General features: G+C 27.9%; 1 long non-coding RNA gene across 3 annotated transcripts; it reads left to right on the plus strand.

Annotated features, from left to right (window-relative positions):
- Positions 1 to 5,229: 5,229 nt before the first annotated feature.
- Positions 5,230 to 9,738, plus strand: LOC126743643 (uncharacterized). Of its 3 annotated transcripts, none has more exons than XR_007662944.1 (6): positions 5,230 to 5,391; positions 6,311 to 6,408; positions 6,499 to 6,657; positions 6,708 to 6,895; positions 7,403 to 9,212; positions 9,265 to 9,738. It is a non-coding gene; the product is annotated as an uncharacterized LOC126743643 (long non-coding RNA). The 3 variants fall into 3 exon arrangements; XR_007662943.1 differs by having other exon boundaries at positions 7,403 to 9,590; positions 9,653 to 9,677; XR_007662942.1 differs by having other exon boundaries at positions 7,403 to 9,738.
- Positions 9,739 to 10,031: the final 293 nt, after the last annotated feature.

Here is a 10,031-nt window from a genome sequence, read left to right on the forward strand (position 1 = left end):
TACATTTATGACTGATGTATGATTTCCATTTTCTGGGAAAAAGTCCCTTTTTTGCCATAGTAAGAAAACCATATTTTTATTAATTAAACAAGTTTAAAATTTTGTTTTTTACAACTTAATGCCCCTGTTTGTCCTTCAGTGACACAATACAGACTGCTTCTTCCACCATTCTCTGGGAAAAACCCTTTTTTTGCTATGGTAAGAAAAACACTGTTTTTATTATCTGGAAAGGTTTGAACAAAACCTGTATTATTGTATGGAAGTCGAAGGCCAACATTTTGAACATTTATTTGATTGATTTTATCTTTAAGCCCTTTATTTAAAATTATAGTTTTTAACATTTTTTTGGAACTTTTATTAGCCCCTGTATCGACTAGGCAAATAGTAACGATTTAAAACTATAGGGTTATAATCCACATAAAAATACCTTCAAAATAAGGTATCAGTCGACCCCCGTTTCATTTAAAATTTTGGGGGCCCTTGTCACCCCCGCTAGGGGTTTGCCCTCAGAGGGGCGAAACTAGCAAAAAAATGTTTCCCCCTTGAATCAAAAATTGACGGGTCCGAGGATTTTTTCGAAAATGTTCTGAGGGACCCAAAATAGGCTCTGTTTCGTTTTCAAATGGCCACCCTGTATATATCAACCCGAGATCCACTGAATATATGGTGAAACTCGAGATCCGACCTTGTATATCATCAAAGTTACTGCATAACGCCAGATCCAACGATGTTGCCAGATCAAATATTGCATTTTTGTAAGGCAAAATTAGATTGCTTTTATGTTTATCCATAAACTATTTCTGTGTTCATAGAAATGAAAATCATAAAGAAAAAAAATGGGTAGAAGTACTCTATACTGTGATAATCTAGTTTTGAACAAGTAAATTAAAGGGAAAATAGGATTATATTTTAAAAGCCTGCCACTAATATTTTATATTTCATAATATGTATTAGGAAGGAGTGCCATTTATGAAATTTTGATTGGATTTATGAAATTTATTTTAGAATTTTCTTTCGGTAAAGGTAATAATAAGTTATTTGCAAGATTGAAATATTACAGATTTCAATTTTTTGAAATTAAACACACAATAAAAATAATATTTTTTTCAAAAAAAATTGGCATTCAGAATAAAAAATATATCGTATACGCACGTATACACGAATACTCTTGGTTTGGAAATTTGACATATTGCAAATTACGTGCCGAAAGTATAAATAACTTAAATATTGCTTATATTACTTTATTATTGTTTGGATAATTATAAGTGTAAAATATAAGAATACCTGAAAAGCTATCGGGAACGTATTCATTTAATTTAATGTACTGATTTTTATGTTGAAATAATAGAAAAAAAGGAAGTGTAACTATCGTTTCAAACGCTTGAATTTTAAATAATAGCCGGAATTTAGGGCGATCAATGTGCTACTCTTACAATACGTTTTTACACATTTTAAAATTAATGAATTTAAATAAAAGTTGATACGTTTCCTATTAAAATAAAATAGAAAAGTTTAAATATTCAACTGTTGTTCAACTATGTTTTAATTGTTGAAATATATAGACTTTGAAAATAGTATCCATTATTATCTCACCATCTTAATTCAAAATATTAACAAAAATTGGCATTATTAAGTATTTGAGTCAATTGAACAAGTATTTTGTATATTTGCCATTGTATTAAACTATTTAGCACAAATTAGATCAACGACGTTACAGAATGTTATTTAAGATTATCGAGTTCCAGTCGCCGGCCCCGGCAGCGCGGTGGGTATATACCTGCCTAGCAGTCGTGTGGCCCTGGGTTCGAGTTCCAGACTTGGCATGGTCGTTTGTGATATCCGATTTAGTTTAAGTAGTAAAAAATTATATAGAGGTTTTTCGTGACTAAATGTGCTCAGCACAGTCAATAAAAAAAAAAAAAAAAAAAGAGCTCCGGTCGAGTTGAGATTAATACATATATGATGGATGATGGATAAGGTTTTGGGGTTTTTGTAACCAATACTTTAAGTACTCCATTTTTTGTTTTAAAAAGTGTGCTATTATATTTTTAAATTAGTGGCACAACAAAACAGGCATAATCTTTTGTTTTTAGAAAAATGAGGAATTTATATGGTCTATTTGTTCTAGAAACAGTAACTCTTACTTATAAAAATAGACAGAAACTTACTTTACAAAATCCATCTTGAAATTTGAACCTAAAAGCATTTAAATATGTAATCATTTGCAAAGTAATTTAAATTTAAAAGCATTTTTTTCCTTTCTCTAAGCTCTTTCGGAAAAGAGTTTGCAATTTGGCTTATAATAATCTCAATGAGTTTTATTCTGATAACGTTTAAATAGTTTCTTTTTAATTTTTGTTCTTTTATTATATTTATTTTGTTTTTTTTTATAGTTTTATTATACTTATGTATTATTGTTTTTTATACTTGTATTTTTTTTGTGTTGGATGTGTTTCGGTTTTGATAGGGTTGCTAAGTTTTTTATTAGAAAAAGGAGGATTCCTGCTGCTGACCGAGCAAAATGAGGTTGTTACTTTAAATTAAATTAAAAATACAAGAAAGACTATATAACATTAATCACATTTCTATTAACTTACAGGTTCTATGTTATGATATTTGTAGTTAAAGATTATCCGAACTTCGCTGTGTTTTTAGTTTTCTAGTGCTCGCTTTTTTCAGTTAAGCATAATAATCTGCTTTATTGCCAAAACATTTTTACAAATTTTGTAGACAAAGCTTATAAAATAATTAAAAACATAAACAAAAACAAACAGATAACATACAACAATTCAGAAAACATAAAATCTAAATATTCATAAATACATACTATAAATCTTTGTACAATAAAATGAAAATTGTGGGTAATCACATTATATACGTATAGTACATAGTTTTAGTACAAAATATAAAAAAATTAAAAAAGTAAGGAAAATAAAAAAAGTTTTAATAAATGAATATTTATAACGTTTTAACATTATCTATTATAAAAAAGTGGTTCACTGCATACAATGTTCTCTCCAGCATATGTGATTTTAAAGCCTTGCGAAATGTGCGAAAAAAAGAAAGATAATTGTTCATTTTTTTTGAATACAGTATAGAGCTTTTAACTAACTGTGACCGTAGAGTTAGAAGATAAAAATCATGCCCTCTATTCCCAAGTTAGTAATTGTGAGATGGCGTTTCGGGAATTGCTGATACATGTTTGCGAATTAAGCAAATAGTTTCAAATATAAATGAAAGTAGAAGAGTTAATATTTTATATTTTTTAAATAATTCTTGACAGGGAGTTCTACTAGTCTCAGTGAATAACAAGCAGCTCCGTTTGTAGCTTAAAAATGCGCTCAAATTTTACAACACGTACCCCAGAATGGAAAAGCGTAACAGAAATCCCACGAATGCAAAAAAGACGTAATATACTAATCTAGACGGTGCCAACTCCAAATCCCTGTAAACCGATCTAAGTGCAAAACATGCAGAGCTTAACTTTTTGGATAAAGCAAATCGCACCACGATTTAATTGTGACTTGGTAATTTGATACAACTTTATGTGGTACCTTAATATCCGGGTTGCTCCAAGTAAAACTTGTATCGTCCACAAAAAGACAGATTTTACCGCTGATGTCTAGACTAGCAATGCTCTAGCTAACCTTGAGTCATCCCATATTCTATCGGCCTGCATGAAGACGTCCATTAACCCTTACAAGCTAACTTTTTAAGATAGATCTTAAACCATTCGAGGGGCATTCCTCTAAACCTGTAGTGCTCCAATTTATTAATTAAGATATTATGAGTTACGCAGTCGAAAGCTTTAGAGAAATCGCAGAAAATTGTTGCTGTCGAATGATCATTGTTTAAACAGGAATACTTTACTAAAAAGGGAAAACAGCATCATACGTTAGTACATTTATTATTCAAGAATCTAAATTATTTCAAAATTAGATATTTTATATTTAAACAGAAAAGATAAAGCTCTTTTCTTGACGCAATCGCTCGATATTCTTGGATAACGTGGGATTACATTTAGGGTAAATCGGTGATGAAAAATCGATAGAAAATATTTTTAAGTATTAAAAATGACAACTGGGCGTAACTGCCATCTTAAATTTTAAAATTGCATATTTTGCATAATAAACTATTTTTTCACATTATTAAAGAATACCAGTTTATCTATTATTTTCGTAAATAAAAAATCAACTGTTTCAAAAACAAAGATGCTGGGGATCCAGGGGGCTAATTCTTACACTATGACCCAAAATCTAAAAAAAAACAAATGGAATGAATTTGACTTTTTTACCAAAAAGTTGCCAAATAACATCGAAAAAAGCCCGTGAAAATCGTTGAAATTTGAATGAGATTTTGAAAAACGGGCTTTGGGCCTATCATAAAGAAAAAGCCATATCGATCAATTTGATTTTTATGGAATTTTGTCATGGTGTCAAAAATAGCCCCCTGACGGAATGAACAATATTTTGGGGGATTTTTATTAATACCAAATTTGTTAAAATTTGCATGCACTGATTATTGCACAAAACCATTGAACGCCATTCTACTATCTTTGGTTTTGAAATAACTAATTTTTTTTCACAAAAAAATGGCAGATCTCTTTAAAAATGTGAAAAACATGTTTAGTTTATTATGCGGATTTAAAAGAAAGTGCAATTCTAAAATTAAGATGGCAGTTACGCCCTCTGGTGATCATTTTTAGAACTTAAGAATATTGTATACTTTAAATTCCTATCCTATACTTTTAATTAATTAATTTTCTTTAATTTTTTTTAACTCTAAGTGAAATATAAAGCAATATGCTAAAATATACAGGATGTTCCATTTAAGTAAAGACCTTTTTTTCTTATACTTTGAAACACCCCGTATATTTTCATTTTATCGGGTGTATTTGTTAAAAATATGTCCAAAAAAAAATCTTTTTACTTAATTTATCCGTTGTTAAATCACAACCCTATAGGTACCCTAAGATAATTGTAGGATTTTTTATATTTTTGTTTTTTAACTAACTAAGTTAGTAATAGGTTAGATAAATTCAGCTCATAATAAAGAATGTTTTGTTGTTATTTTATTATCTTTGCACAAAGAAATTACTCACAGTAAACACATGAATCATCAATTCTCGTGAATCAGTTAGATATTCGTGTTTATCTTTTGTGTTTTTTTAAAGAATCAATATCTCTGTTTTTATTACGGCTTATTTCTTTTTTGCAACATATACAAAAATCGTGTGAATCGAATATCGTCGGAAATGCAAGTAAGCAAACAAACTGAGATTCGAGATCTCAGCTTGTGGAGAAAACATACTCATTTGTAATGTGTCAGTGTGCTCAATAGACGAAATGTCTAGAAGTAAAAAAAATTTATCATTGCTAAAACGTGATAATGGTAAGTACGAAATACTTTAATATTTACTATTCAATTTATAAAAAAAGAGTTATTTTATTTTTTTTAGTCTTGAATTTTGCATAAAACTAGATAGAATAATTTTACAAATTTATATTACAATGTGCAAAATTCTTGATTGATTGTTATATAAAAAGCTACTATAATGTCTACAAAGAAAGTCTACAAATTGTGTTGCCTGATGGTTTAAGTTTTTACAACCGATCTCATATTTAATGTCACCGACATCCAAACTTTAGACATTTGTTTTAATGAAAACAAAATTTAACTTTTGTTTTTAAACTTTGTTTATATTTTTAGGAATTATGCAAAGGAAAATGCGCATTTATATAAGAGAGTGAAAACGCCGATGTTTACATAGATATAACTATTTATACAAAGATCCCTTTTTCGTATTAGATCCCCCTAAAATTTAGTTATAAATAACATAATTGGTATTCCAATTTTAAACAAGTGTAACTTTTTAAAACTTTTTCTGCGTTATTGGATTAAAGTGATCAAAACTTATAATTTTTCGATATTTCAGCTTCTATGAGATCATTTCCAGGACTCTACAAATCAGAAGTATATGTAAATTTATCAATTAGATAAAAAATTAACGGAATTAAAAAAAATAGGATCACTTCTTAGAAATCTCTTCGAAAAAAGTTTTGATTATCCAAACACTTTTTTAACCTAAATCCAACAACGCAGAAGAACTTCATACAAACCAAGATTATTAAAATTCACTTCATATAATTTCTGTTTATGGATAAGCTCCTGTTAGACTGTATAAGCAGAATGTGTTTTATAGTACCATTCTTTTGCCTATTGCATGATGCTTCTTGTCTATTAGTTTAAAAGAGAAACACAAGTTAACAAGAAATACCACTTTTAAATGAAAATACATACAAATTTGTAGATGAAATAGATCAATGGGTTGGATTTAAGCAATGGAAAAATGAAACAATATGTAAAAGTGAAAATAAAGCCCTTTCGTTAGTAGCTGAAGAAAACTTGGTAAGTTGTTACGTTTTATGGGTATAAAAATATAAATTTTCATAGTCTTATGATATAGTATAAAAATGACATATGTATGTGTTTCTATAGGCATGCAGCTCCAAAATAAGGGAAAACATTTCGAACTCTTCTTCGCAAGTTTCTCCTAGTAAATCCTCGCATGAACAAACTATTAATCTAGATACGGATGATAAAGATGTGTCTGATACTGAAACTATTCTACCCCAGACAGATAGAATTATATTTCAGGTATTTTTTCCATATTAAAAAAAAATTTAACATATAAAAAAAAATTTTAGAGTGAAAAATTGGAATCTAGCTATAATAACTTTCCAAACACGAATAATGGTTTTGAATATGCTCCTAATGCAAACTGTTCATCAGGAATCATCCAGATATTAATTATTCAACTTTTAATGCGTCTTCTGTAAATGATGACTACTGTTTATCTGACAGTGAAATTATTATCGATCGCTATTTCGCAAAGGTATATTTCTTACTTTTATATGTATATTTTTTAGTTAGAATTGTTAAAAGAAAAGATGATAAATTAATTTTTAAAATAAAAGGTTTATTTTTAGAATCGCAAATCCGTATTAAGTGCCGATAACTAAACAGAAAATGGTAATAATACAAATTTTTCCGAATTGACTGCTCCTAATATTATTATTCAAGAAGACATTTTAATTACTGCTGCTAATAATTCTTGCCTAACTGAAAGCATTTTATCTGGAACTGTTATTAATAATTTGAACCCTCAGCCAGACTTACACGTATTGATTTTTAAATAATAAATAATATTTAGTACTTTTTAGCATTGTGTAAAAATACCAAAACGTAATATAGTAAAAAATCAGTTTACCAATGCATACTAGTTCTAATTTTAATTCTATCAATTCATATTATTTTTTTACTTAGTCTCAACTAATTAACTGTACTGAATTAATATATAAAATATTAAAAACTGTTAATTTAACGTTTAGCATTATTTTAGAATAATGAGAACAAAGAGAAAACAATAATTAATACTAAAATTACTGATGGCAACTTTAACAAACAAAATACGCAATATCGAGGAATATTACACCAAAATGTTCCTAAATTAAAATCATCGATAAATATGTAATTTGTTGAATAACTTATATTAAGATAAATTATTTATGCTTAATTTTAGATTTTCAGTCATGAAATTGATATAAGTCGTAGAAAAAACAGAATATGGGATAAAAAAGATCTGTGTCCTTATTGCAATATCGGTGTTACTAATTTTTCAAGGCACCTCCTTAGAAATCATTCCAATGAAGCTAGTGTAAAGACTATTTTAAGTTTTAAAAAGGGCACAACTCAAAGAAAACATCTTATCAATTTATTAAGAAAACAAGGAAATTTTTCCGTATACAATGAAAATATAATAAGACCTGTCCAGAGACCAACATCGTCAGACGCCGAAAAACAACTATTATTCTTACCATGTATTTTTTGTAAAGGAATGTATCGAAAAAATAGTTTAAATAGACATATAAAGACTTGCAATTATAATAACAAAAAAAATTGCTCCAGTACAAGATATACCAGCGAAGGCCAAACACTAGTTGCTTTTAACGAAACTAGAACACCATTTTTAAACAGACTTAGGCTTAAATCAGAGGTATTTAGTATTATGCGTGCCGATAAAATATCATTACTGGGAAAAGTGATCCACTTATATGCCAATATGCAGAAGATTATTTAAAAAAACATAAAAGACCGCACATCAAAAATTTAGTAAGCAATAAAATAAGAGAATTAGGACGACTTTTAATTAGCCTGCAGGAAAATTATAACATTAATTCTATATTGGAAAGTTTAAATCCAGAAAATTTTGATAAAGTTGTTTCATGTGTTCGGTTAATTTCAGGTTATACGGAATCCTCTAAAGAATTTCAAGCTCCTTCATTAGCATTACATTTTCGAATAATTTTACTTAGTATTTGCTCCACTGCTGAAACCTTAATTTTAAAAAGAGATCCAATTTTACCAATAGAAAACTATGAAATTTCATTAAAACGAATAAAAAATGTTAGTAAACTTGTAAGTCATAATTGGAAATTTGAAATGGGAAGTTTGGCCCTTAAAGACTTAAGTGAAAAAAATTCCCTGAATCCTCAAAGGCTTCCAGTCACTGCAGATGTAATAATATTCAACACTTATTGCTATGAATCAGCTGAAAAAGCAGCAGCAGAGGTCCAAAATAATATAACCAATATTGAAGCTTTTAAAACATTATCAGAAACGATCTTGGCTCTAACAATATCTCTAAATCATAAAAGAATTGGTGATGTACAATATATGAAACTTCCATCATATAAATGTAGTACAAATGTTCAGGAGGAATGCTTAGATATATTATCAGAAACTGAAAAAAATTAACAAAATATTTTAAAAGAATAGTTACCATTGGAAAAGGAAGTAAAGCAATACCCATAATGTTTCCTACAAAAATCCAAAAATATATTGTTATATATTTTTGGATTTTTGGAAAAATATATAATGTTAAATTTTAGAGAAAACACAAAATGTGTACTAAGTGAAAATCTCTATTTATTTGCTTTAGTAGGCAGTTCAAATAGGTGGATTAATGGTGCTCGGACTTTAAGAAAATATGCTTATTCATGTGAAGCACAGTACCCTAATACCATAACATCATCTCGTTTACGGAAACAGATAGCTACAGTGTTACAAATTCTAAGTCTAGATAATGTCGAAATGGACCAATCGGCCACGTTTATGAGACACACGAAAAAAACTCATGAAGAATTTTACAGGTTTGACAATTTATGCTTAATATTTATAATTATTTTTATTTAAATTTTTTAGTAAACTGCAATAATAAATACTATTAACAAACTTTATATTAAAACTATAATATTTTTTAAATCATTAGTTTAAAATGTAAGTAAACAATACGTCAGAGTATATTAATTAATTTATAATATTGCTTTAAAGAAAATAATTAGATAGACACATTATATGCAATTAAAAGTAAATACCAATATTTAGATTGCCTCAAGAAATATTCCAAACTTCAAAAATTGCTAAATTACTTTTAATGCTTATGGATCGGAGAATTAGCAAAGAAGACCAAGAAAAAACTATTCAAGAAATTGATGCTGTAATGGATAAATGGGAAGATAATATTGCCAGTAATATTTAATTATTCTAACCATTAAAGAAAGTTTTTAGTTTAAATTAATATTACATTTAGATTCACAAGTTCATACACAAACTTCATACACAGACAAAAAGATTTAGCAACTTAATGTTTACTTACACATACACATTATTTAAAATTATTTAATTTTTAGGTTCTGAAAATCAAGCTGAAAAAACATGTGATCTTGATCGTCCAAGTACCTCTAGATTAAAACAAATTAATAATAAAAGTAAGATATAATGCTTCGTATCTAATCTTTACTACACATACCAATTTAAATTTAAACTAATTCTAATATTTAACACATTTATATTTAACATTTTCTGTTTTTCATAATGCTGATAACATATCTTTCTGTAATGTTCATATTGTATAAAACTAAAAACTATGTTACTAACAACTTTCTATTACATTTCACAGTAAGCCATAT

The sequence above is a fragment of the Anthonomus grandis genome, chromosome 1 (assembly GCF_022605725.1).
Source record: "Anthonomus grandis grandis chromosome 1, icAntGran1.3, whole genome shotgun sequence".
NCBI classification, from domain to species: Eukaryota; Metazoa; Arthropoda; class Insecta; order Coleoptera; family Curculionidae; genus Anthonomus; species Anthonomus grandis.